The sequence below is a fragment of the Aethalodelphis obliquidens genome, unplaced genomic scaffold, assembly GCF_003676395.1.
Source record: "Aethalodelphis obliquidens isolate GAN/ISIS:26980383/991018 unplaced genomic scaffold, ASM367639v1 scaffold31, whole genome shotgun sequence".
NCBI lineage: Eukaryota > Metazoa > Chordata > Mammalia > Artiodactyla > Delphinidae > Aethalodelphis > Aethalodelphis obliquidens.
In genome coordinates this window covers 11,342,141-11,365,303 of record NW_020837975.1, presented here as the reverse complement: position 1 = coordinate 11,365,303, position 23,163 = coordinate 11,342,141, and the positions used below count along the sequence as shown (strand labels likewise).

At 38.2% G+C, this 23,163-nt stretch overlaps 1 protein-coding gene and 1 long non-coding RNA gene across 2 annotated transcripts in view; one reads left to right on the top strand and one right to left on the bottom strand.

Annotated features, from left to right (window-relative positions):
• The window catches only part of KIF6 (kinesin family member 6), a 387,990-nt gene that overhangs the window by 249,699 nt on the left and 115,128 nt on the right, over positions 1-23,163 (top strand). The window lies entirely within an intron of this gene.
• LOC113631075 (uncharacterized) lies at positions 2,721-19,787 on the bottom strand. The gene is made up of 4 exons (XR_003437176.1): positions 19,656-19,787; positions 17,176-17,181; positions 8,879-8,882; positions 2,721-2,733 (listed from the first exon to the last, which is right to left on the bottom strand). It is a non-coding gene; the product is annotated as an uncharacterized LOC113631075 (long non-coding RNA).

The window sequence follows — 23,163 nt, the reverse complement described above, 5'->3', positions numbered from 1 at the left end:
AAGGCTCCTTCCAGCTTCATTTTCCCTCAGAATCCACCCAGAACTCAGCTCCTGTGGACATGAAAACTGTCATTAGCTGGAGTTTCAAGCTTGCTTTCTTCGTTTCTCTGTTGTTTCTATGCGTTCCCACATCAAAATACCATAAGCCACAAGCAAAGCATGTTTGATTGTTTGTCTGTTAGTTTTATGACTTTTATGGAATTCCATTCTCCAGCAGCACATTTGCCAACTGTTTATTTTATGCTATCTTCAGTCAAAGAAAAGCCATCGCTAGACAGGCAGAGGGTGAGAGCAATTGTCAGCAAGACAAGACCACGGCAGAACTTTCCATGGTGCACTGTTACCTGAAGTGACTTTTCTAACAGCTGTGCGAAAAGGAAAGCCCACCCCCAGAAGAAGCATGAATCCCTCCACCTGCTTATGAAGCTCCTCTTCTTCCTCAGAGAATGAGACTTTCCTCCACAGTTACAGGGAGGTCTCTTAAAGCTGAGCCCAGCCCAGAATATAAGATCACATCAAGCCAGGGACTGGGTCAGAGGTGACAGCCACACTAATGAGCAGCAAGGCAGAAAGGGGACAGGAAAAGAAGAATGAAAAGGCAGACCTGAAATTCAGGTTAGAGCCCCAATTCCAGACCCTCTGTGACTGAAAGTAATCCTAAAAAATATTGCCAGGGACCTAGGAAAATGATGTGAATGGGGACTCTACTTGATGTTTTAAGTAGTTCTGTTGATAGAGATCAGCTGTTTAAAATTAGGACCCTTGGAAAATTAGGATACCTGCAAACTTACCACCACTGGTTCTTTTCCTTTCTGTTGTCACTTTTGGGGTGTGTGTGTGTGTGTGTGTGTGTGTGTGTGTGTTTAAATGACTGGTCAAGAAGAAACAATTTTAACAGATATTAGCATTTAAGAGTCTATTCCATGCATCTGTATTCATTGTATAACTTCCTCCCCCGAACACCTTTATATGTTATTTCCATCTCCACCAGCCACCCATTTTGTAGACAAGGAGGAGCCAGGAGAGGTTAAGTGACTTGCCCAAGGTGACACACCTCATAAAAAGGAGTCAGGACTTTGACTTGAGTCTTCTGCACCCAAAACTATGGCCCTTTCCAGGATTCAGTTCTTAGCTCATTGCAAAATTAGTTTAAGGGAAGGAATTGTGGCACTGAGAAGTGCAGGAGAAGAAGCATTATCTTCACTTTCAGCAATAGAACCATTATAAAATTGTTCTGTGATCATCTGAGGTCATAGCAATTGTCCTATATCCAAACACAGAGATAAATGAGTAATCAATACCTCTGAATGGTTACCCTGGTAACCATCAGGGCAATGGGTCTACTGCAAGGCAGTTCAACTGCAAGCTAGAGTTGGAATCACTCTTTAGGTTGACCTCTTATCCAGAGATAAGCTTGTTCTGCCACAATTTACAAACCACAACATGACAACACACAGTTCTCACCAAGTATTTAGCCCTACTATGGGCCCACAGTTCCTCTGTGGAAAAAGAAATAGAAAAGAAGCTTCAGACCACAGCCCCTTCACAGTAGGAACTGAAAGTCCAGCTCATTTATTATTGTGGGTTTTTGATCAGTTATTAACCCTATGGAATTAGTCAAGAGTCTGGGTATCTGACATGAAATATAAGGTTTGTTAGGATGTATTGAATACTTCATTCATGCAAGCAAAGTAAAGAAGGAAATTTATCGAACACTTACTGTATACCAGTTGCCTTAGTTACTGGATACCTGCAATTAAAGGGAACTCAAGTAAAAAAGATATTTTCTTTAAGGATGAATATGTTAGGAGAGGACTCAAGATGGTGGTATACGAAGATCCTGAACACACTTCCTCCCACAGACACAATAAATTTGTAACTACATATGGAATAATTCCCTCTGAAAGGGACCTAAAAACTGGCTGAACAGAGTCTCCACAACAAAGGGTAAAAGAGCAACATCAAGACAGGTAGGAGAAACAGACATACAGCCGCACCAAGCAAAAAAACCACGCCCCAGTTGTGGCAATCCACAATCAAGAAGGATCACAAAGTCATGGTTACTTTCCCTGAGGAGCAAGAGATTTGAGTCCACATCAGGCACCCCCAACCCTTAGATCCTGTACAGGAGAAGTGAGCCCCCAAAACACCTGGCTTTGGAAACCAACAGGAATACGTCCAAGAAAACTACAGAACTTCAGGGAACAGAAGACCTGCTCTTAAAGGGCACAGACTCACTTGACCTGAAAACCAGGGCAAAAATAGGACATTGAAAAGTGCATGGACCATAGGTGAGGGAGACCCACTTACTAATCTTGAAGCTTCTGCCAGAGAGGCAGGAAAAATTGGGGATGCTCCTTGGGGACTGAGACACTGGTGGGAGCCATTTTTTGTGATCTCAGGCTACCTTGCTAATACTGGCATTGGTGGGCACCATTTTGGAAATCTCCATCTAACCTGTTAGCACCAGTGGGCATGATTTACAGAGAGCCCCATCCATTCCTGTGCCACAGTCAGGCCTCAAAGTTGGCCAGGTGACAACCCTGCCCACCAGTGCCTGGCAGCCACCACATCTGAGCCCTACAGCTATTCTGGGGGCCAGCCCTGGTCACCAGTACCAAGCAGCCACTGTGGCTGAATGCCATAGTTGTTCTGGGGGCCAGCTCCATCCACCAGCACCTGGTAGTTGCCATGGCCAGGTCCTGCAGCCATTCCAGAGGCAACCCCCACTCACTAGTGTGCCACAGCAGCAGCCAGGGCTCCGCCACAGCAGGAGGGCTCATGTAGCCTTCTAACACCCCTTAGGGGTGTTACCTTGGAAACACCCCTTGAGCACCTGGCTCTGGTGGCCAGGTGGGATTGCTCTTCTGAGCACCAAAAGACATTTCCTACCTAAAGCCACGCCTTCAAGACTGGGAAAGGGAGCTGATTTACTTAATACATGGAAACAAACACAGAGAATTAGGCAAAATGAGGAGACAAAGGAATGTGTTCCAATCTAAAGAACAAGACGAAACCTCAGAAAAAGAACTAAACAGGACAGAGATAAGCAGTCCATCTGATAAAGAGTTAAAAGTAATGGTCATAAAGATGCTCACCAAACTCAGGAGAAGGATGGACAAACACAGTGAGACCTTCAACAAAGAGAGAAAATATAAGAAAGCATCAAACATAAGTTAAAACTGAACTGAAAAATACACCAGAGGGATTCAACAGCAGATTGAATGAGGTAGAAGAACAAGTTGGCAAGCTGGAAGACAAAGAAATGGAATTCACCCAGACAGAGCAGCAAAGTAGAAAAAGAATTTTAAAAAGTGAATATACATTAGGAACCTTTGAGACGACATCAAGCAGAATAAAATTTGCATTATAGGAGTCCCAGAAGGAGGAGAGAGAGAAAGGGCCAGAAAAACTATCTAAAGGAATAGTGGCTGAAAACTTCCCTAATCTGTGGAAGGAAACAGACGTACAAGTCCAGAAAGCCCAGAGAGTTCCAAATAAGATGAATACAAAGAGACACGCACCAAGGCATGTTAATTAAAATGATAAAATTTAAGGATAAAAAGAGAATCCTAAAAGTGGCAAGAGAAAAAAAAAAAAAAAAGCGTTACATACAAGGGAAACCCTGTAAGGCTATCAGCAGATTTTTCAGTAGAAACTTTACAGTACAGAAGGGAATGGCATGATATATTCAAAGTGCTGAAAGGAATAAACTTCCAGCCAAGAATTCTCTACCCAGAAAGATTATCACTCAGAATTGAAGGTAAAATTAAGAGTTTCCCAGATAAGCAGAGTTAAAGGAGTTCACCACCACTAAGCCAGCCCTACAAGAAATGTTAAAGGGATTCCTTTAAGCAGAAAAGAAATGGCACTAACTAATAATAAGAAACATCTGAAAGTAAATATCTCACTGGAAAAGGTAAATACTTAATAAAGGTAGTGTAAAGCAAGAATAAATGTTAAAAGGCAAAAGTAGGGCTTCCCTGGTGGCGCAGTGGTTGAGAGTCCACCTGCCAATGCAGGGGACACGGGTTCGTGCCCCGGTCTGGGAAGATCCCACATGCTGCGGAGCGGCTGGGCCTGTGAGCCATGGCCCCTGAGCCTGCACGTCCGGAGCCTGTGCTCCGCAACGGGAGAGGCCGCGACAGTGAGAGGCCCACGTACCGCAAAAAAAAAAAAAAAAAAAAAGGCAAAAGTAGTAAAATTAACTAAAATTACAATAATTAGTTATGGGATACATAAAATAAAAAGACAATGAGAAAGGAGTCTAAACATAACACTAAAGAAAACCACCAAAACACAAGGGAAGAAAGAGAAGAAGACAGGAACAGAGAAGAAGCACAAAAACAGCCAAAAAGCAATTAATAAAATGGCAGTAAGTACATACCTACCAATAATTACTTTAAATGGACTAAATTCACCAATCAAAAGACATAGAATGGTTGAATGGATAAATAAAAACAAGACCCATCTGTATGCCACCTACAAGAGACTCACTTCAGAAGTAAGGACATACATATACTGAAGGTAAAGGGATGGAAAAACATATTCCATGCAAATGGATCTGCTCTTCTTAGCAAGATCTTCTCTCAGGAGAAACTCTTTAACCTTCTGGGTTTTATCAGAGCCTAACCAACCTAGGGGAAGGAAAATAACCAACTCCAGCTGACTCTAGCCTTCCATGTGGGAAAAGGGAAATATCCAACTCCAGCCCATTAGAGCTATTCTGTCCCATCTAAGGGGAAGTAGGGGAGAGGTGGGGACTGAGAAATGTGTGAAGTTCACAGTCCAGAAGCATTAGCTCACTACACTAATCATAGGACTACAGAATGCTTCCCTCTCCCTACACACACCATACCACCACATTACTAAAGGCCTATTTATAGCAGTTCCTTTTACCCAGTACATCATGTCTGGCTATCAAGAAAAAAAATCACAAGATGTACTAAAAGGCAAAACAAACAAATAACAACAAAGAAAAAACAGGTTGAAGAGGCAGAGCAAGCATTAAAACTAGATTCAGATATAGGCAGGAATGTTGGAATTATCAAACCAGGAATTTTAAAAGCCTTGATTGATATCCTAAGGGATCCTAAGCCCTCTAATGAATAAAATAGAAAATATGAAAGAGCAGAGGGGAAATGTAAGCAGATGGATGGAAATTCTAAGAAAGAACTAAAAGAAAATGCTGGAGATTTTAAAAGACTGCAGCAGAAATGAAGAATGTCTGATGGACTCACTAGTAAACTGGTTATGGCTGAAGAATCTCTGAGCTTGCAGATATCTCAGTAGAAACCTCTAAAACCGAAAAGGAAAAAAGACAGAAAAAAATAGAACAGAATATCCAAGAACTGTGGGACAACTACAGAAAGTGTAACATATGTGTAATGAGAATACCAGAAGGAGAGGAGAGAAAGGAATGGAAGAAGCATATGAAACAGTAATGACTTAGAATCCCCTAAATTAATGTCAAACACCAAACCACAGATCTAGGAAGCTCAGAAAACACCAAATAGGATAAATTCCAGGAAAACTACACCTAGGTATATTATTTTCAAATGACAGAAAGTCAGAGATTAAAAAAAAAAATCCGGGAAGGATCCAGAGAAAAAAAACACTTTACCTGTAGAAGAACAAAGATAAGAATTACATCCAATTTCTCTTCAGAAACATTGCAAACAGGAAGAGAGTAGAGTTAATTATTTAAAGTGTTGTGAGAAAGAAACACCAACCTAGACTTATATGTCCTGTGAAATTATCCTTCAAAAGTGAAGGAGAAATAAAGACTTTCTCAGACAAACAAAAACTGAGGGAATTTATTGTCAGTAGATGTGCCTTGCGAGAAATGTTAAAAGAAGTTCTTTAGAGAGAAGGAAAATTACATAGGTCAGAAACTCAGATGTACATAAAGAAAGGAAGAGCATTGGAGGAGGAATTGGTGATGGTAAATAAAAACTTACTGGTGATCTACGATCAGAGATATTTGATGTTACTATTGTAATTATTTGGCGGCACTATGAACCATGCCCACATAAGATAATGAACTTAATTGGTAAATGTTGTGTGTTTTGATTGCTTTACCAATCATTCTCCTATCTCTTTAACTCTCCTTTCCCTATTCCATGAGACACAACAATGAAATTAGGCCAATTAATAAACCTACAATGGCCTCTGTGTGTTCAAATGTAGAGTCCCATTTCTCTCACTTTAAATAAAAAGCTAGAAATGATTAAGCTCATTGAGGGAGGTATGTCGAAAGCTGAAATAGGCCTAAAGGTGGGCCTCTTGCACCAAACAATTAGCCAGGTTGTAAATGCAAAGGAAAAGTTCATGAAGGAAATGAAAAGTGCTACTCCAGTGAACACAAGAATGATAAGAAAGCAAAACTGACTTATTGTGGATATGGAGAAAATTCTACTGATCTGAATAGAAGATCAAACCAGCCACAATATTCCCTCAAGCCAGAGCCTAATCCAAAGCAAGGCCATAATTCTCTTCAATTCTAGAAGGCTGAGAGAAGTGAAGAAGCTACTGGAGCAAAGTTTGAAGCTAGCAGGTGTTCGTTCATGATGTGTAAGAGATGAAGCCATCTCCATAGCAAAGCGAAGCCACAAGTGTTGATATAGAAGCAACAGCAAGTTATCCAGAAGATCTAGCTAAGATAGTTAATGAAGGTGGCTACACTAAACAACAGATTTTCAATGTAGATGAAACAGCCTTATAATGGGAAAAGATACCATCTAGGACTTTCATCACGAGAGAGAAGTCAATGCTTGGCTTCAAAGCTTCAGAAGACAGGCTGATTCTCTTCTTAGGGGTTAATGCGGCTGGTGACTTGAAGTTGAAGCCAATACTCATTTCCCATTCTGAAAATCTTAGGACCTTAAGAATCATGTTAAATCTACTCTGCCTCTGCTCTATAAATGGGACAACAAAGCCTGGATGACAGCACATCTGTTTATAACATGGTTTACTGAATATTTTAAGCCCATGGTTGAGACCTACTGCTCAAAAACAATTTTTTTTTTAAGATTCCTTTCAGGGACTTACCTAGTGGTGCAGTGGTTAAGAATCCGCCTGCCAGTGCAGGGGACATGGGTTCCAGCCGTGGTCCAGGAAGATCCCACATGGCGCAGAGCAACTAAGTCCATGCGCCACAACTACTGAGCCTGTGTGCCACAACTGTTGAAGCCCATGCACCTAGGGCCCGTGCTCAGCAACAAAGAGAAGCCACCACAATGAGAAGCCCACACACCACAACAAAGAGTAGCGCCTGCTCGCCACAGCTAGAGAAAGCCTGCACACAGCAACAAAGACCCAACACAGCTCAAAATAAATAAATACATAAATAAATAAAATTTATTTTAAAAATAAAATAAAAGTAAAGACTACTTTCAAAATATTACTGCATTAACAATACACCTGGTAACCAAAGAGCTCTGACGGAGATATCTAATGAGATTCATGTTATTTTCATGCCCACTAACACAACATCCATGCTGCAGCCCATGGATCAAGGAGTAATTTTAACTTTCAAGTCTTATTCTTTAAGAAATACATGTCGTAAGTCTGTAGCTCCCATAGATTGTTATTCCTCTGATAGATCTAGGCAAAGTACATCGAAAGCCTTCTGGAAAGGATTCACCATTCTAGATGTCATTAAGAACATTAGTGATTCATAGGAAGAGGTCAAAACATCAACATTAACAGAAGTTTGGAAGAAGTTGATTCCAACCCTCATCCTCATGGATGACTTTAAGGGCTTCAGGACTTCCGTGGGGGAAGTAACTACAGGTGCGGTGGATGTAGTGAGAGAAACAGAATTAGAAGTGGAGCCTGAAGATGTGACTGAATTACTGCAATCTCATGATAAAACTTTGTCGAATGAGGAGTTGCTACTTATGGATGGGCAAAGTAAGTGGTTTCTTGTGATGGAATTTACTCCTGGTGAAGATGCGGTGACAATTGTTTAAATGACAGCAAAGGATTTCGAATATTACATAAACTTAGTTGATAAAGCAGTGGCAGGGTTTAAGAGGATTGACTCTAATTTTGAAGGAAGCTCTGCTGTGGGTAAAATGCTATCAAACAGCCTTACCTACTACAGAGAAGTCATCTGTGAGAGGAGGAGTCAATCTATGCAGCAAACTTCATTGTTGTCTATTTTAATAAATTGCTACAGTCACTCCAGCCTTTAGCAACTACCACCATAATCAGTTAGCAGACATCAAATTGTAGGCAAGACCCTCCATCAGCAAAAAGATAACTTATTTGCTGAAAGCTTATCATGATTAGCATTTTTTAGTGATAAAGCATTTTAAATTAAGGTATGTTTTATATATATATATAAAGGTATATATGTGTGTTTGTGTGCACGTGTATGTGTCTGTATACAGTTGTTCCTCAGTATCCATAGGGGAATGGTTCCAGAAACCCCCATGGACACCAAAATCCACAGATGCTCAAGTCTTTTGAAATGGTGTAGTACAATCAGCCATCTGTATCTGCAGATGCAGAACCCATAGATATAGAGGGCCAACTGTATATAGGCTTATGCATAAGGGAAAAGAATGACAGCAATGATACAAGGGATGGGAAGGAGGAATTAGGATTATTTTGTTATAAATTATTCACACTACCAATGAAATAAAATAGTGTTATTTGAAAGTGGGTTTGGATTAGTTTTATATTACAGACTCTAGGGCAACCACTAAAAAGAGTGGAAAGAGAAGTACCATTGATATATTAAGAAAGGTGAGAAATAGAATCATATAAAATGATCAATTAAAACTACAAAAGGCTGAAAAGAGTGGACGACAAACATAGGAAAAAACAACAAGGGCAAGAAATAGAAAAAAGTAACAAACATGGTAGATACTAATCTAACAGTATCAGTAACCACTTTAAATGTCAATAGTCTAAATGTACAAATTAAAAGACAGAGATTGTCAGAGGGCATCAAAAGACAAGACTCAACTATACGTTGTCTACAAAACCCACTCTAAGTATAAAGACACATAAATTAAAAGTAAAATGATGACGAAACATACACCATGCTAACACTAATCAAAAGTAGGAATGGCTATATTAATTTCAGACAGAGCAGATTTCGCAGTAAGGAAAGTTCTCATGAATAAAGAAGGGCATCAAATGATAAAGGAGTCATTTCTCCAAGAAGACATAACAGTCTTTAATGTGTATGCACATAACAATAGAACATCAAACTACATGAGGCAAAAATTGATAGAACTGCAAGAAGAAATAGATGAATCCACTATTATAGTTGGAGACTTCAATACCCCTCGGTCAGAAATGGACAGATCCAGCAGGCAGAAAATGAGTAAGGACATAGTTGAATTTAATAACACCATCATTCGATTGTATATACTAGACATCTATAAACTACTTCATCCAAAAACATCAGAATACACATTCTTCTGTAGCTCACATGGAACTTTCACCAAGATAGATGCATTCTAGGCCATAAAGCACACCTTAACAAATTTAAAAGAATAGAAATCACAGAATATCTGTTCTCAGACCACAGTGGAATTAAACTAGAAATCAATAACAGAAAGACAGCTGGAAAATCCCAAGATACTTGGAGATTAAACAGCATACTTCTAAGTAACACATGGGCCAGAGAAATCTCAAGAGAAATTTTAAAATACTTTGAACTAAATGAAAATGGAAACATAGTATCAAATTCTGTGGGACAGTGAAAGTAGAGCTCAGAAAAAAAAATGAATAGCACTGAATGTGTGTATTAGAAAAAGAGGGAGATCTAAAATCAATCATTTTAGCTTCTACCTTAGGAAATTAGGAAAAGAAAAACAAATAAAATCCAAAGTAAGCAGAAAAAAAAGAAACAGTAAAAACTAGAGCAGAAATCAATGAAATTTAAAAGAGGAAATCAGTAGAGAAAATCAATAAAACCAAAAGCTGGTTCTTTGAAGAGATCAGTAAAACCAGTAAGACTCTAGCCCAGCTCACTAAGAAAAAAAGAGAAAGGACACAAATTATTAATATCAGAAATGAAAGAAGGAACTTTACTACAGTCCTCATAGACATTAAAAGAATAATATAGGAACACCTTGAACAACTCTATGCCCACAAATTTGATAATCTAGATGAAATGGACTGACTTCTTGAAAGACACAATCTGCCAAAACTCACAAAAGAAAGAGACAATCTGAATTGGCTTATATCCATTGAAAAAATTGAATCAATAATCAGTAACCTTCCACAATAGGAAGGAGGCCCAGGTGGGTTAACTGGTTCTCCATAATCTATTTCAGAAGATAGAAGCTGAGGGAATACTTCCTAACTCATTCTATGAGGCCAATATTACCCTAATACCAAAACCAAATGAAGACATTAAAAGAAAAAACTACAGACCAATATCTCTCATGAACATATATGCAAACATCCTCAACATTTGTCTATTTTTGCTTTTGTTGTCTGTGCTTTTGGTTTCATGTACATGAAATTATTACCGAGACCAATGGCATGAAAGTTTTCCTCTGTTTTTTTCTAAGAGTTTTATAGTTTTCAGTCTTAAGTTTAAGTTTCTAATCCATTTTGAGTTGATTTTGGTGTATGGTATAAGATAAGGGTCCAGTTTCTTTTTCTGCTTGTAGATATCCAGTTTTCTCAATACCATTTATGAAGAGACTATTTTTTCCCCATTGTGTATTCTTGCACCCTTGTCAAAGATCATTTGCAGGGGCTTCCCTGGTGGCGCAGTGGTTGAGAGTCCGCCTGCCGATGCAGGGGACACGGGTTCGTGCACCGGCCCGGGAAGATCCCACATGCCGCGGAGCGGCTGGGCCCGTGAGCCATGGCCGCTGAGCCTGTGCGTCCGGAGCCTGTGCTCCACAATGGGAGAGGCCACAACAGTGAGAGGCCCGCGTACCGCAAGGAAAAAAAAAAAAAGATCATTTGCAGTTGTATATGCATGGTTTAATTCTGGGCTCTGTATTCTGTTCCATTGGTTTATATATCTGTCTTTGCGCCAGTACCATACAGTTTTAATTATGGTAACTTTCTGAAATCAGGAAGTATAATGCCTCCAACATTGTTCCTTTTTTCTCAAGATTGCTTTGGCTATTCTATGTCTGTGGTTCCACAAGAATTTTAGGACTTTTTTCCTATTTCTATAAAAAATGCCATTGGAATGTTGATAGGCATTGGAATGAATCTGTAGATAACTTTGAGTAACATGGCACTTTAACAATATTAAGTCTTCTACTCCATGAACACGAGGTGGCTTTCATTTATTTGTCTTCTTCATTTTCTTTCATAAATGTAGTTTTCAGTGTAAAAATATTTCATCTCCTTGTTAAGTTTATTCTGAAGTATTTTATTCTTTTTGATGCTATTGAAAATGATATTTTTTAAATTTCCTTTTCTGATCATTTGTTGTTAGCATGTAAGAATGCAATTGATTTTTGTAGGTTGATTTTGTATCCTGCAACTTTACAGAATTCATGTATTATTTCTAAAAGATTTTTTGTGGCATCTTTAGGATTTTCTACATCATGTCATCTGCAAGCAAAGAAAATTTTACTTCTTCCTTTCTGACTTGGATTTCTTTTATTTCTCTTTATTGGCTAATTGCTCTGGCTAGGACTTCCAGTACTAAGTTGAATAGAAGTGGCAAGAGTGGGCATCTTTGTTTTCTTCTTGATCTTCGAGGAAAAGATTCATTTTTTACCACTGAGTTTAATATTAGCTGTGGGCTTGTAATATATGGCAATTATCATGCTGAGGTACATTCCTTCTATATGTAACTTGTTGATCGTTTTTATCATAAAATTGTGTTGAATTTTCTTAAATACTTTATCTATAGAAATGATCATATGATTTCTATCCTTCATTCTGTTAATGTGGTGTATCACATTTATTTATCCGCATAGGTTGAACCATCCTTGCATCCCAGGAATATATCCTATTTGATCATGAAGTGTGATCCTTTTAATGTGCTGTTGAATTTGGTTTGCTAGAATTTTGTTGAGGATTTTTGCATCTGTGTTCACCAGGTATATTGACCTACAATTTTCTTTCCTTGTCTGTCTTTGGTATCAGGGTAATACTGGCCTCATAAAATGAGTTCAGAAGTGTTTCCTTTTATCAAACTTTTATCAAACGTCTGCCCAGAAAACAAAACAATCAACAGAGTGAAAAAGTGACTTACAGAATGGAAGGGAATATTTGCAAGCCATGTATATGACAGATAATTAATTTCCAAAATATACAAAGAACTCCTACAACTCAATAGCAGAAAAATTTTTTAATTAAAAAATAACCTGAGTAAAAAATGGCTGGGAACTTGTATAGAGGTTTCTTCAAAGAAGACGTACAAATGGACAACAGGTATATGAAAAGGCACTCAACATCACTAATCATCATAGAAATGCAAATCAAAACCACAATGTAATATCATCTCACATCTGTTAGGATGGCTATTATCAAAAAAACAAAAAATGGCAAGTGTTAGCAAGGGTGTGAGAAATTGGAACTCATGTACACTGTTGGTGGGAATGCAAAATGGCACAGCCACTATGGAAAACAGTATGGAGATGTCTCAAAAAATTAAAAATAGAACTACCATATAATCCAGTAATCTCACTCCTGGATATATATCCAAAATAACTGAATCAGAATTTTGAAGAGATATATGCACTCGCATGTTTATTGCAGCATTGATCACAATAGATAATATGGAAACAACCCAAATATCTATTGACGGACAAATGGATAAAGAAACTGTGACATGTATGTATACAATGGAATATTATTCAGCCTTTAAAAAGGAGGAATTCCTACTGTTTTCAACAGTATGGATAGACTTGAAAGACAATATCCTAAGTGAAATAAGTCAGTCACAGAAGGACAAACACCAGACAGTTCCATTTGTATGAGGTATCTAAAATAGTCAAACTTGTAGAAGCAGAGACTAGAATAATGGTTTCCAGGGAATGGGTGGCGGGAGAAATTGAGAGGTGCTCATTGGATATAAAGTTACACTGACACAAGATGAGTAAGTTCTAGAGACCTACTGTTACAACATAATGCCTGTGGTTAACAACAGTTTTGTACACTTAAAAACTTCTTTGGAGGGTAGATTTTATGCCAACTGTCCTTACCACAAAAAAAAGCAAGGGGACACAATAAGTCTTTTGAAAGTGATGTATATGTCTATTACCTTGATTGTTGTCATGATATAACAGGTGTGCGCATATGTCCAAACTCATCAAAATATGTAAATTAAAATGTGCAATATTTTCTGTAATAAGTATACCTCAATAAAGCTGAAAAGTTTTTCCCAAAAAAGTCCTCAGCAAAATATTAGCAAATTGAGTCCAACAATGTAAAAGAAGAATAATATACCACAACCAAGTGGTATTTATCCCAGCTATGCAAGGCTAGTTCAGCATTCAAAAATCAACTAATAGGAGATTGGTTCAAGATGGTGGAGTAGAAGGACATGTGCTCAATCCCTCTGGCGAGAGTACCAGAATCACAACTAACTGCTGAACAATCATCAACAGAAAGACACTGGAACTCACCAAAAGAGATACCCCACATCCAAAGACAAAGGAGAAGCCAAAATGAGATGGTAGGAGGGGCGCAATCACAATAAAATCAAATCCCATAACTGCTGGGTGCATGACTCACAAACTGGAGAACAATTATACCACAGAAGTCCACCCACTGGAGTGAAGGTTCTGAGCCCCACATCATGCTTCCCAACCTGGGGGTCTGGAAACAGGAGGAGCAATTCCCAGAGAATCAGACTTTGAAGGCTAATGGGATTTGATTGCAGGACTTCAACAGGACTGGGGGAAACAGAGACCAATTTTGGAGGGCACACACAAAGTAGTATGTGCATGAGGACCCAGGGGGAAGGAGCAGTGACCTCATAGGAGACTGAACCAGACCTACCTGCTAGTGTTACAGGGTCTCCTGCAGAGAGGTGGAGGGTGGCCGTGGCTCACCGCAGGGACAAGGACACTGGCAGCAGAAGTTTTTGGAAGTACTCCTTGGTGTGAGCCCTCCCAGAGTCTGTCATAAGCCCCACCAAAGAGCCCATAGGCTCCAGTGCTGGGTTGCCTCAGGCCAGACAACCAACAGGGAGGGAACTCAGCCCCACCCATCAGCAGACAAGTGGATTAAAGTTTTACTGAACTCTGCCCACCAGAGCAACACACAGCTCTGACCACCACCAGTCCCTCCCAACAGGAAGCTTGCACAAGCCTCTTACATAGTCTCAGCCACCAGAGGGCAGACAGCAGAAGCAAGAACAACTACAGTCTTGCAGCCTATGGAACGAAAACCACTTTCACAGAAAGATAGACAAAATGAAAAGGCAGAGGACTATGTACCAGATGAAGGAACAAGATAAAACCCCAGAAAAACAACGAAATGAAGTGGAGATGGGCAACCTTCCAGAAAAAGAATACAGAATAATAATAGTGAAGATGATACAGGACCTTGGAAAAAGAATGGAGACAAATATCGAAAAGATGAAAGAAATATTTAACAAAGACCTAGAAGAATTAAATAAAAACACCTAGAAGAATTAAAGAACAAACAGAGATGAACAGTACAATAACTGAAATGAAAAATACACTAGAAGGAATCAATAGCGGAATAACTGAGGCAGAAGAACGGATAAGTGACCTGGAATACAGAATAGTGGAATTCACTGCCATGGAACAAAATAAAGAATAAAGAATGGGCTTCTCTGGTGGTGCAGTGGTTGAGAGTCTGCCTGCTGATGCAGGGGACACGGGTTCATGTCCCGGTCTGGGAAGATCCCACATGCCGCGGAGCAGCTGGGCCCCTGAGCCATGGCCTCTGAGCCTGTGCGTCCAGAGCCTGTGCTCCACAACGGGAGAGGCCACGACAGTGCCCACGTACCGCAAAAAAAAAAAAAAAAAAAGAACAAAGAATGAAAATAAGAGAGCCTAAGAGACCTCTGGGACAACGTTAAACACACTAACATTCACATTATAGGGGTCCCAGAAGGAGAAGAGAGAGAGAAAGTATCCAAGAAAATATTTGAAGAGATTATAGTGGAAAACTTCCCTAACATGGGAAAGGAAATATTCACCCAAGTTCAGGAACCACAGAGAGTCCCAGGCAGGATAAAGCCAAGGAGAAACATGACAAGACACATAGTAATCAAACTGACAAAAATTAAAGATAAAGAAAAATTATTAAAAGCAACAAGGAGAAATGACAACATTCAAGGGAACTTCCATAAGGTTAACATCTGATTTCTCAGCAGAAACTCTACAAGCCAGGAGGGAATGGCGTGATATAGTTCAAGTGAGGAAAGGGAAGAACCTACAACCAAGATTACTCTACCCAGCAAAGATCTCATTCAGATTTGATGGAGAAATCAAAAACTTTACAGACAAGCGAAAGCTAAGAGAATTCAGCACCACCAAACCAGCTCTACAGCAAATGCTAAAGGAACTTCTCTGAGTGGGAAACACAAGAGAAGAAAAGGACCTACAAAAACAAACCCAAAACAATTAAGAAAATGGTAAGAGGAACATATATATCAATAATTACCTTAAATGTGAATGGATTAAATGCTCCAACAAAAAGACACAGGCTTGCTGAATGGATACAAAAGCAAGACCCACATATATGCTGTCTACAAGAGGCCCACTTCAGACCTAGGGACACATACAGACTGAAAGTGAGGGGATGGAAAAAGATATTCCATGCAAATGGAAATCAAAAGAAAGCTGGAATAGCAATCCTCATATCAGATAAAATAGACTTTAAAATAAAGAATGTTACAAGAGACAAGGAAGTACACTACATAATGATCAAGGGATCAATCCAAGGAGAAGGTATAACAATTATAAATATATATGCACCCAACATAGGAGCACCTCAATACATAAGGCAACTGCTAACAGCTATAAAAGAGGAAATCAACAGTAATGCAATAATAGTGGGGGACTTTAACACCTCATTTACACCAATGAACAGATCATCCAGACAGAAAATTTATAAGGCCACACAAGCTTTGATGCACAATAGACCAGATATATTTAATTGATATTTATAGGACATTCCATCTGAAAACAGCAGATTACACTATCTTCTCAAGTACACGGAGAACATTCTCCAGGATAGATCACATCTTGGGTCACAAATCAAGCCTTGGTAAATTTAAGAACATTGAAATCTTATCAAGGATCTTTCCCGACCACAGCACTATGAGATTAGAAATAAATTCCAGGGGAAAAAGAGTGTAAAAAACAAAAACATATGGAGGTTAAGCAGTATATTACTAAATAACCAAGAGATCACTGAAGAAATCAAAGAGGAAATCAAAAAATACCTAGAAACAAATGACAATGAAATCACAATGATCCAAAACCTATGGGATGCAGCAAAAGCAGTTCTAAGAGGGAAGTTTATAGCTATACAACTCTACCTCAAGAAACAGGAAAAATCTCAAATAAACAATCTAACCTTACACCTAAAGGAACTAGAGAAAAAAGAATAAACAAAACCCAAAGTTAGTAGAAGGAAAGAAATCATAAAGATCAGAGCAGAAATAAATGAAATAGAAACAAAGAAAACAATAGCAAAGATCAATAAAATTAAAAGCTGGTTCTTTGAAAAGATAAAGAAAATTGATAAAACTTTAGCCAGACTCATCAAGAAAAAGAGGGAGAGGACCCAAATCAATAAAGTTAGAAATGAAAAAGGAGAAGTTGCAATGGACACTGCAGAAATACAAAGCATCATAAGAGACTATTACAAACAGCTCTATGCCAATAAAATGGACAACTTGGAAGAAATGGGCAAATTCTTAGTAGGGTTTAACCTTCCGGGACTGAACCAGGAAGAAATACAAAATATGAACAGACCAATCACAAGCACTGAAATTGAAACTGTGATTAAAAATCTTCCAACAAACAGAAGTCCAGGACCAGATGGCTTCACAGGTGAATTCTATCAAACATCTAGAGCTAACACCCATCCTTCTCAAACTCTTCCAAAAAATTACAGAGAAAAGAATACTCCCAAACTCATTCTACAAGGCCACAATCACCCTGATACCAAAACCAGACAAAGATACTACAAAAAGAAAAAAATTACAGACCAATATCACTGATGAATATAGATTCAAAACTCAACAAAATACTAGCAAACAGAATCCAACAGCACATTAAAAGGATCATACACCATAATCAAGTGGGATTTATCTAAGGGATGCAAGGATTCTTCAATATATGCAAATCAATCAATTTTAACAAATTGAAGAATAAAAACCATATTATCATCTCAGTAGATGCAGAAAAAGCTTTTGACAAAATTCAACACCCATTTATGATAAAAAAAAAAAACTCTCCAGAAAGTAGGCATAGAGGGGACCTACCTCAACATAATAAAGGTCATATATGACAAACCCACAGCAAACATCATTCTCAATGGTGAAAAACTGAAAGCATTTCCTCTAAGATAAGGAACAAGATGAGGATGTCCAGTCTCACCACTATTATTAAACATAGTTTTTGAAGTCCTAGCCATGGCAATCAGAGAAGAAAAAGAAATAAAAAGGATACAAATTGGAAAAGAAGTAAAACTGTCAGTGTTTGCAGATGACATGATACTATACATAGAGAATCCTAAAGATGCCACCAGAAAACGACTAGCCTAATCAATGAATTTGGTAAAGTTGCAGGATACAAAATTAATGCACAGAAATCTCTTGCATTCCTATACACTAATAATGAAAAATCTGGAAGAGAAATTAAGGAAACACTCCCATTTACCACTGCAACAAAAAGAATAAAATACCTAGGAATAAACCAACCTAAGGAGGTAAAAGACCTGAACTCAGAAAACTATAAGACACTGATGAAAGTAATCAAACATGACACAAACAAATGTAGAGATATACCATGAATGTGGATTGTAAGAATCAATATTGTGAAAATGACTATACTACCCAAAGCAATCTACAGATTCAAGGCAATCTGTATCAAATTACCAACAGCATTTTTTACAGAACTAGAACGAAAAATCTTAAAATTTGTATGGAGACACAAAAGATCCCAAATAGCCAAAGCAAACTTGAGGGGAAAAAACGGAGCTGGACGAATCAGACTCCCTGACTTCAGACTATATTACAAAGCTACAGTAATCAAGACAATACGGTCCTGGCACAAAAACAGAAATATAGATCAATGGAACAGGATAGAAAGCCCAGAGATAAACGCACACACCTATGGTCAACTAATCTATGACAAAGGAGGCAAGGATATACAATGGAGAAAAGACAATCTCTTCAATAAGTGGTTCTGGGAAAACTGGACAGCTACATGTAAAAGAATGACATTAGAACACTCCCTAACACCATACACAAAAATAAACTCAAAATGATTTAAAGATCTAAATGTAACACTGGACACTATAGAATTCTTAGAGGAAAATGTAGGAAGAGCACTCTTTGATATAAATCACAGCAAGATCTTTTTTGGCTCACCTCCTAAAGTAATGGAAATAAAAACAAAAATAAACAAATGGGACCTAATGAAACTTAAATCTTTTGCACAGCAGAGGCAACTATAAACAAGATGAAAAGATAACCCTCAGAATGGGAGTAAATATTTGAAAATGAATCAACTGGCAAAGGATTAATCTCCAAAATATATAAACAGCTCATGAAGCTCAGTATTACAAACAACCCAGTCAATAAATAGGCAGAAGACCTCAATAGACATTTCTCCAAAGAAGACATACAGATGACCAAGAGGCACAAGTAAAGCTGCTCAACATCACTATTTATTAGAGAAATGCAAATCAAAACTACAATGAGCTATCACCTCACACCAGTTAGAATGGGCATCATCAGAAAATCTACAAACAACAAATGCTGGAGAGGGTGTGGAGAAAAGGGAAGCCTCTTGCACTGTTGGTGGGAATGTAAATTGATAAAGCCACTATGGAGAACAGTATGGAGGTTCCTTAAAAACGTAAAAGTAGAACTACCATATGACCCAGCAATTCCACTACTGGGCATATACCCAGAGAAAACCACAATTCAGAAAGACACAGGCACCCCAATGTTCATTGCAGCACTATTTACAATAGGTTATGGAAGCAGCCTAAATGCCCGTCGACAGACAAATCGGTAAAGAAGATGTGTATATATACATATATACAATGGAATATTACTCAGACTTAAAAAGGAACGAAATTGGGTCATTTGTAGAGACATGATGGACCTAGAGACTGTCATACAGAGTGAAGTAAGTCAGATAGAGAAAGACAAATATCATATATTAATGCATGTGTGTGGAATCTAGAAAAATGGTACAGATGAACTGGTTTGCAAGGCAGAAATAGAGACACAGATGTAGAGAATGAACCTATGGACATAAAGGTGGGAAAGCAGGGGTGGGGAGTGTGGGATGAATTGGGAGATTGGGATTGACATATATGCACTAATATATATAAAATAGATAACTAATAAGAACCTGCTTATAAAAAATAAATAAATACACTAATATAATCCATCACATCAACAGGTTAAAAAAGTAAAATTGTATGATCATATCAGTAGATGCAGAAAAAACATTTGACAAAATCAAATACTCATTCATGATCAATACTCTCAGTAAACTGGGAACAGAGGGGAAATTCCTCAATTTGATAAACACTATCTACAAAAAACCTCCAGCTAACATCATGTTTAATGGTGAGAAACTTAAAAGTTTCCCACTAAGATCAGGTACAAGGCAGAGATATCCTGTTCTCACCACTGTTTTTTACATCATGCTGAAAGTCCTAGCTAATGCAATAAGACAAAAATTGAAATAAAAGATATACAGATTGGGGACATCCCTAGTGTTCCAGTGGTTAAGACTCCACTTCCACTGCAGGGGGCATGGGTTCTATCCCAGGTCAGGGAAGATCCCGCATGCCATGAGGCATGGCCAAAAAAATAAATAAATAAAATGGTTAGTTCTTAAAATAAATAAATAAATAAATAAATAAATAAATAAATAAATAAATAAATATATATATATATATATATATATATACACACACACACACAGATTGAGAAAGAAGAAATAATACTGTCTTTGTTCACAGATGACTTGATTGTCTATGTAGAAAATAAACAATAATAAATGTTTTTAAAACTCTTGGAACTAATAAGTGATTATAATAATGTTGCAGGATACAAAGTTTACATACAAAAATAAATCACTTTCCTATATACCAGCAATGAATAAGTGAAATTTGAAATTAAAAACACAATACCATTTCCATTAGTATCCAGAAAAGTGAAATACTTAGTTATTCATCTAACAAAATTCGTACATGGTCTATATGAGGAAAATTATAAAACTCAGCTGCAAGAAACCAAAGAACTAAATAAACAAAAAGACATTGTATGTTTATGGACAGGAAGACTCAATAATCTTCAGAGGTCAGTTCTTCCCAACTTAATCTATAGATTTAATGCAATCCCAATCAAAATCCCAAAAATTTATTTGTGCATATTGATAAACTAATTCTAAAGTTTGCATGGAGAACAAAAGATCCAGAATAACCAGCATGATATTAAAGAAGAACAAAGTTGGAGGACTGACACTCCCAACTTCAAGACTTACTATAACGCTACAATAAACAAGACAATGTGGTATCAGTGAAAGAATAGACAAATAGACCAGTGGAAGATAATAGAGAACTCAGAAATAAACCCACATAAATATAGTCAGCTGATGTTTGACAAAGGAGCAAAAGCAATGCAATAGAAAAAAAAGATAGTCTTTTCTACGAATGCTGTTTTAACAACTGGACATGCACACACATCTTATATTCTTCACAAAAATGTAACTCAAAATCGATCACAGACCTAAAGGTAAAACCCAAAACTATAACTCCTAGAAGTTAACATAGGGTAAAATCTATATTATCTAGGGTTTAGCAATGACTTTTTATATATAACACCAAAGGCATAATCTCTGAAAGAAAGAATTGATAAACTGAACTTCTAAAATTAAAGACTTCTGCTCTCTGGAAGACACTGTCAAGAAAATAAAAAGAGAAGCCACAGACTGGGAGAAACTATTTGTAAAAGACATTTGATAAAGGACTGTTATCCAAAATATACAAAAAGCTCTTAAAACCCAACAATAAGAAACAACCCAATGAAAAAAATAGACCAAAGACCTTAATAGACACCTCACCAAAGAAGATACAGGCAGCAATTACACTTATGAAAAGATGTTCCACATCATAAGCCATCAGGGAAATGCAAATTAAAACAGTGAGATACCACTGCACACCTATCAGAATAGCCAAAATCCAAAACACTGACAACACCAAATGCTGGGGAGGATGTAGAGCAATAGGAACTCTCATTCATTGCTGATAGGAATGCAAAATGATATAGCCCCTTTAGAAGACAGTTGACAGTTTCTTACAAAACTAGATATATTCTTACCATAAGATCCAGCATTTACCCAAAGGAGTTGAAAATGTATGTCACACGAAAACCTGCACATGGATGTTTATAGCAACTTTATTCATAATTGCCAAAACTTGGAAGCAGCCAAGATATCCTTCAGTAGTGAATGGATAAATAAACTGTGGTACATTCAGGCAATGGAATATTATTTGGCGCTAAAAAGAAATGAACTATCAAGTCATGAAAGAACTATCAAGCCATGAGGGAGAACCTCAAAGGCATATTACTAAGTGAAAGGAGCCAATATAAAAAGGCTACATACTGTATGATTATAACTATATGACATTCTAGAAAAGGTAAAACTCTGGAGATGGTGAAAAGCTCATTCGTTGCTAGGTGTTAGGGGGAGGGGAGGATAAATAGACCACAGAGGATTTTTAGGGCAGTGAAACTATTCTGCATGATACTGTAATGGTGGAACATGTCATCATACATTTGTCCAGACTCACAGAATGTACAACACCAAGAGTGAACCCTACTGTAAACTATGGACTTTGGGTGATAATAATGGGTCAATGTAGTTTCATCAGTTGTAACTCTGGTGGGGGATTTTGATGATGGGGAGGCTATGCATGTGTGGGGACATGGGGTAAATGGGTAATCTCTTTACCTTCCCCTCAATTTTGCTGTGAACCTAAAACTGCTCTAAAAACTAAGATCTATTAAAAAAAAAAACATTATTGGGTGTGGCAATAAGGAGGTGGAAGCTGACCTCGGAAGAGCAGTTTCAGTAGAGTGCTGAGTATAGGAACCACAGTGAAATAAGGTGTGAAGAGTAGTTGAGGAAATGGAGCCAGGGAATACCGATAGCATTTCTAGGCTTTTGCTTGTGAAGGGGAAGAAGATGCAGATTAGTAGAGGATTGGAAGGCAGGGTACAGGGAGGGGTTTCCTGCTACTTATATTAGTATACAGTGCTCTAAGACAGATTTTAAGGGTCACTTGTGCTAGGACTCCTGGACTTTGGGCTATTTTGGTGTGTCAACAGTATCAAGGTCTTCATTTAAAAATGGAAGAAGTAGAAGGCCATGTATTTACTGTTTACTCCACTCTCTATGATGTCTTTAATGTTTATTCAGAAAGACAATACATGTATCCCAAAAACTGAGATGCTCAGCGAGTATGTAGGGAGAACCTCTCTTTCCTAGAGCTAAAGTGGTTCCATGGGGAGGAATACAAAGGCTTGAATTACTTAGACCTTTTCTACTTCGAGCTGTTCCCCCCGATGGGCTGGGAAAGGATATTTACTACTCTCTCACCCCCTCCTGGTGGCATTCAGGGTCAGGACACCTGAGGGTCTCTGAATAGCCTGCAGCCATCAGGGGCACACATTTTCTGAACACATGTGGCTTTATGAATGGAGGACCTATAAAACGACCACAGAAAAGGAAAACTCAAGATATGGAGTGCCCAGGCCTGGCTATGTGACTAGTGTCCTTGCCCAGAGAGAGTATGATAGATCCATGTGCTCAGCTGGCAGAGAGCAAAGGGAGTGCTCAATCTCATGACCAGAGAAGAAGGCAGTAAAAAGTCTGGGTGTGGTCCACAGAGGCATAATGGAAAGAAAGGTCAGGGAGTCAGGGAGGAAGAAGCAAAACTAGCAGCAAATGCAGCCACTCTGCACACAGCAGAGCGTTCCCT